Source organism: Diceros bicornis, chromosome 2 (assembly GCF_020826845.1).
Source record: "Diceros bicornis minor isolate mBicDic1 chromosome 2, mDicBic1.mat.cur, whole genome shotgun sequence".
Taxonomy (NCBI): domain Eukaryota; kingdom Metazoa; phylum Chordata; class Mammalia; order Perissodactyla; family Rhinocerotidae; genus Diceros; species Diceros bicornis.
Window position 1 is genome coordinate 45,047,228 of NC_080741.1, and position 6,875 is coordinate 45,054,102.

Here is a 6,875-nt window from a genome sequence, read left to right on the forward strand (position 1 = left end):
AACATCCCTTTCTCAACAAGTGATAAAACAACTAGACAGAAAGTCAGCAAGGATATAGAAAAATTCGCCAACATCCAAAACCAACAGGATCTAATCAACAGTTACGGAATACTTTATCAAACAACAAAGAATACACATTCTTTTCAAGCATCCACAGTATATATATTAAACTGTATCCTGGGCCATAAATTTAAAAAATAGCAAAACACATGAATAGATATTTTACCGAAGAGCATTTTCATATAGCAAATAAACACATAAAAAAAAAGTTCAACATCACTAGCCATTAGGGAAATGCAAATTAAGACCATGATGAGATATTACTACACACCTATGAGAACAACTAAATTAAAAAATAATGGCAATACCAAATGCTGGTGAGTATGCAGAGAACTGGATCTCTGATACATTGCTGGTGGAAATAGTTGGGAGTTTCTTAAAAAACTAAACATACACTTAACCATATGACTTATCATTTGCACCCCTGGGCATTTACTCCAGAGAAATGAAAACTCACGTCTACACAAAGACTTGGACCGATTGTTCACAGCTGCTTTATTTGTAATGGCCCCAACTTGGAAACAAACAAAATGTCCCTCAGTAGATGGATGGTTAAACACACTGTAGTGCATCCCTATCATAGACTATTATTCAGCAGTAAAAAGGAATGGACAATTGATACATGCAACAACTTGGATAAATCTCAAAGGCATTATGCTGAGTGAAAACAAGTCAATAACAAAGGCTACGTACTATATGATTCCATTTATGTAACATTTGTGAAATGACAAAACTATAGACATGGAGAACAGATCAGTGGTTATAAGGAGCTACAGATAGGGTAGTCGAGGAAGTGGTGAGTGTGACTATATAAGGGTAGCAAGTGGGAGATCTTTGAGGCTATAGAATACAGTCATGCGCCCCCTAACAATGTTTCAGTCAATGACGGACTGCATATACGACAGTGGTCCCCTAGGATTAGCACCATAGAGCCTAGGTGTATAGTAGGCTATAGCATCAATGTTTGCATTAGTACACTCTATGATGTTAGCACGACGACGAAATCACCTAACAATGCATTTCTCAGAATGTATCCCAGTTGTTAAGCTACGCTTGACTGTAGATCTGTATCTTGCTTCTGGTGATGGTTATATGACTCTACACATATGGTAAAATGACAGAACTATATACAACTTTGTACCAGTGTCAAATACCTGGTTTTGATATTGTAATATGATTATGTAAGATGTAACCATTGGGGTAAACTGAATGAAGAGTTTCCATGGAACCTCTCTGTACTCTCTTTGCAACTTCTTGTGAATCTATAATTATTTCAAAATAAAAAGTTTTTAAAAAGAAGGAAACAAAAACTTGGAAATGGCTTAATTCCTCAGCCATACAGGATTGATTAAATAAAATCATGGACCATCTAAGAAATCAGTAAAAGGATGTTGCAAAAAAAATTTATTTAATGCTGTGGAAGATATTTCACATCACATCACGTTACATGAGAAAAGCACCAAAACATTCAGTATGATCCCTTTTTAAAAAGAGTATATTGGTGCATAGAAAAGAATCCAAAAGAATATCAGCATATACCCTGTGCAGTGAGATTATGGGTGATTTTTATTTTCATCTTGTTGATTACCTGTATATATGTTTTCTGCAATGAACATGTATTGTTTTGAGATTTTGGGGGGGAGTGGGTGAGGAAGATTAGCACCGAGCTAACATCCATTGCCAATCCTTCTCTTTTTGCTGAGGAAGATTGGCCCTAGGCAACATCCATGCCCATCTTCCTCTACTTTATATGTGGGATGCCTGCCACAGCATGGCTTGATAAGCGGTGTGTAGGTCCACGCCCAAACCTGTGAACCCTGGGCTGCTCAAGCAGAGCACACAAATTTAACCACTGCACCCCCAGGCCCGCCCTTGGTTCGTGATTTTTAAATTTAAGTTGTTTTTAGTTTTAAAAAGCTCCTATGTTGAGTTTATGGTTCTCCACAAGAAAGCCCGTGTTGGTCAGCTGATGGAAAGAGGCAACAAGCAGCCCAAGAGAGTAGCCCATTATTGGACGTGGAAGGGGATTGGGTTCTGGTGAAAGCCGAGTCTTCTGGTTAGGATCCCAAAGGACACGGCCTGTGTGTCCCCAGGATCCAGTTTGCAGACAATGATGATGTTTTCTCTTATGAATGCATCATGTTTTAAAAACTATTCTGGTGCTGGAGCAGTAGGTGGTGACTTATTTGCTTGTAGGGAGCTTTAATAGACTGGGAAAAACAAGTACTTTCCTTTTTAGTAAATATCCAAGATGGGCTGAGTAGCTGGCTTTTTGAGGTCTTGCCCAATACTTTCAATAAACCAATAATATTTATGCAGCACCAAGCTGGGTTTGGCATTCTTCAAGGCTGAGCCTCTCAATTTTTCTGGGGTCCCATTCCCTTTCTATTTCTCCGTGTGGATGACTCCCAAATCCACATCTCTAGCTAAATTTCCAGATCCACAGTCCTGATCCAGTTGCTTGGGGCACATCTCCACCTGCCTGGCTAGCCAGCATCTTAAAAATCTATGTGATGAACGTGATGATGATGGTAATGATGGGGATGGTTTAAATATATCTGCAAATTATTTTGCTCTCCTTCCTTCAAAAAGTGGAGTTGAATTTCCTTTCCCTTGAATGACTTAGTGACTCACTTAGTGGCGTAACTTAACGACCCATTTCTGATAAATAGAATATGTCAGAAGTGATGCTACATGACTTCTGAAACTAGGTCATAAAAAGGACACAACTTCTACTTCTCTCTCTCTCTTTCTCAGTGTGTGTGTGCGTGTGTGTGTGTGTGTGTGAGTGTGTGTGTGTGGTTGCCTTTGGAATATAGCCACCACGTTGTGAGGAAGCTCAGGCCACATGGAAAGGACATGCATGGATGCACTAGTTAGCTAGGGCTACCATAACAAAATACCACAGGCAGAGTGGCTTAAACAACAGAAATTTATTTTCTCACAGTTCTGGAGGCTAGAAGTTCAAGATCAAGGTGATGGCAGGTTTGGTTTCTTCCGAGGCCTCTCTTCTTGGCTTGCAGATGGCTGCCTTCTTGCTGTGTCCTCACGTGGCCTTTTTTCTCTACACAAGCTTCCTTGGTGTCTCTTCTTCTTATAAGGACACCAGTCAGATTGGATTAGGGCCTACTCTAATGGCCTCATTTTGACTTAATTACCTCTTAAAGGCCTTATCTCCAAATACAATCTCATTCTGAGATACTGGGAGTTAAGGCTTCAATATATGAATTTGGAGGGGGCACAATTCGTTCCATAACGATGGGTGGACCAGCCAACAGCCCAGCTAGGCCTTCCGCTGACAACCAATGGCAATTGCCAGACATGTGAATGAATAAGCCCTCAGGTGAATCCAGCCTCCAGCCTTCAAGCCACCTCAGCTGATACCCCAGGCATCATAGAGCAGAGATAAGCTGTTCCTGCTCTGCCTTGTTTAAATTTTTGACCCATAGAAACCACAATAAATAGTAAATTATTTTTGTTATTTTCAAGCCAGTAAGTTTTGGAATATGGTCACATAGCATTAGATAATTAATATCCTCCTGTAGTAATTATCTAATGCTGTGTAACAAATCACCCCAAAACTTAGTGGCTCAAAACAACAATAATCATTTATTATACCTCACAGCTTCTTTGGGTCCAGAAGTGACTTGGCTGATCGGTTCTGGCTCAAGGTCGTTCATCTCAGTCAGATGTTGGCTGAGGCTGCAGTCAGCTGAAAGCTTGACTGAGACCGGAGGGTCTGCTTCCAAGGGGACTGGCTCCCGGGGCTGGCAAGTGTGTTCCTCTTTGTGTGGGCCTCTCTGTGTGGCCTTGAGTGTCCTCATGGCAAGGCAGTTTGCTTCTCCCCAGAGCAAGCGATCCAAGAGAACAAGCAGAAGCTGAGAAGAGACCAAGGCAGAGGAGTACCTTTTGTGACCTGGCTTCAGAAGTCTCGGAAGCTGCACACACCATCCCTTCTGCGGTTTTCTATAGTTCACCTGGGTCAGCACTGATTCCGTGTGGGAGGGGACCACGCAAGGGTGTGAATACCAAGAGACAAGGTCTTTGGAGACCTTCTTGGAAGCTGCTTGCCACAATGACAATCAAAGATACTATCTGTACAGTACTTTATGTGCTTGGCTTTAGATAGAAATGATCTCATTTAATTCTCACTCCAACCTTATGCAGTCGATTATTTTTGTTCCCAGTTTACAGACGAGAAAACTGAAGCTGAGTCATTCACTGTCTTGTCCAAGGCCACGCAGCTAGCAAATGGAGGGAGGAGATGGAACCTGGCTTTTTGTGACTCCAGAGCAGCCTGTCCCTTCTCGCCCAGGGGCTTGAAACCTCCAAGCCACTTTCCCCTCATCTGCTTCCTCTCCCTTCTCACTGACAAGTGGTGTAAATTCCTGCAATGTTTGTCCTCCCCCTCATCCTCTTCCAACCTTGCTTCTACTGTCCTGATTCAGGGTGGTCCTATATGTATTAGCTATTTAAAAAATATATAAGATAAAAAAAAGTACGTGTTTGTTAAATTAATGAAGAAACTAGAGCAACTTGTTATAACTCTACTCAGTTTGAAATCCATGCATCCATTAGGATCTTTAAAAGAATCCTCAGACTCAAAGCAAATGGAGAAACAGGAAGCCAGATCTCAATGGAATCTGTGCCTGGATCAGAAAACTAGGCCAGGGCAAGGCCCAGGAGAGCTGGATTAAGAGAAGAGGCAGAGAATGAGAGCCCTTCTGCCCAGCCATTAATCCAGGGCTGGCTTCTCAGATATGGCAACAGAATGAGGTTTTGAAGGGCATTAAAAACATGCTTTTTAAAATTTAATAATTGCTTTTGATAAAATGTAATTTTTGTAAACCTTCCCTGTTGTATGTTTTTAATTCAAGGATATATTTGCCCAGCTCCCTGACGGCATGATAGGCAGTTTTGCTAGCATTTGAGCTTACCGAGTCTGTTTGCCACGGGGACACTCTGCTTCCCTCCCATGGTAAGTGCTCACTGCCGGCACGAGCAGGAGGGGTACTCGGGGCTTTGGGAAGGCCCCTCCATACATCGACTTGTATAGATAATTATAGATGCTACCTAGGAAGGAGGAATTATAAAAGACACATTCGTTTCCTGAAACTGAAGCTTAAATGATTGCAATGCCTTTAATAAACTTTAAGTTTTAGAGGAAAACATGTAAAATTTGCATAATTCACAATCATCCCATTCTTTCATTTCCTCAGCCCTTGTGTTGCCCTTTTCCTTTTGCTCCTGCCAATGATTGTTATTTGAATTGCCCTGCCCATGCAGGCTTGCGGAAGAAGATTTTATTCTGAACGTGAGAGGGAAGGAAGACACACCCTCAAGTGGCAAATGCTCAGTTAGGTCGAAAAGAAAGTGTGTTTGGTACACACACCTGGGAAATACACGACTGAGAACCCCATGAACTGGCCTCCATACACCTTGCAGTACTGTCCTGGGTCACTTGCTTGACTCTCTCTGGTGGCTCACTTACTCATAGATGCAGCTACCCCCCCATTTGTCTGCTTCTGAAATTTCCAGCTCAGTGATTTACTTCACTTGCTCCAGCCCCACATTTTGAATTTCTTGGAATATAATTTCACTGGCAACTTAGTAGTCAAAAATAGTGTACATCGTAATACCCAATGATGGTGAGAGTATGAGGGGAAAGTTGTTGTCATACCTTATAGGTGAGAATGTAAATCAGTGTGAATCAGTCAGGGATTACATTGGGCTGTTAGCAGCAGAGGCCTGCCTGAGGTAGCTTAGAACAATAAGGACTTTGTTTGCTTATGTCTGAAAAACAGCCCGGTGCTGTTTGAAAATTCTAACAGGGCTTTCAAGGACCCAGATTCATTTGGCCTTCTTGCTCCCTCATCCTTAGTGCATAGCTTCCATCCTCAAGGTCACAAGAAGGCTGCTGTAGCTGCTGCCATCACAACAGGGACCCATTTAGGAAGAAGAGGAAGGACTGGAAGCGAGAGACTTTCATAGAAGTCTCACTCAAAACTTCTGCTTACATCTCATTGGCCATCCATATCTGCAAGGGAGGCCCAAAACTGCAGCTTTTTGGTTACTAAGGGAGTAAGGGAAAATGGTTATTGGGTAGATTACTAGCACTCTCTGCCATGAGGTGCAGCCTTTTTGGAGGACAATTCAGAAAGAGCTGTCAAAATTTAAAATTTTAAATGCCTTTACCTCTTGACTTAGATTCCCGTGCTAGGAGTTTATCCTGGAGAAGTGTTCTCACTTATGTGCACATGCTTACACACTACAAGCTGTTATTGCAGCAGGAAAGGGCTCATGGAAATACATTTTCACTAAATGCAATGTCCCAGTGAATGTCAGGCCCTGACCATCCGATTAGCAACTTCTCTTTCCGAGGAGGAGGAGGTGGGTATAGACAGGGAGCAGAAGCATGGGTGGCGGTTCCTGTCTCTAAACCAAAGCACGAAAGTAGGGAGAGGAACATAAATGTTTCCCCAGTAGCCCCCCCAAAAGTAACCACTCAACAGGGAGTAAGAGGGTAGGCAGGTCCTCTCTGAGATTGAAGAGAGTTGCTCAAGGGTCTGTAAATGAATATCCTCCTTTTGTACTTTTCTGAGTAGAGGAAGCAGGAGAGGCAAGGCTCAGAATGTGGCTGTTAACACTCAAGACTCTTGAAGACAGCCGAGTCCACCCTTCATCTCCAGAGAGGAGAAGGGGCAGTGGTGATGGCAATTTCCTGGGTCTACTTGTTGGAGATTGTCTGACTTATAACAGATTCTCAGACACTTGGAGGCCATCACAGTTACCCTGTTGACAGCAGTCGTCTCTTA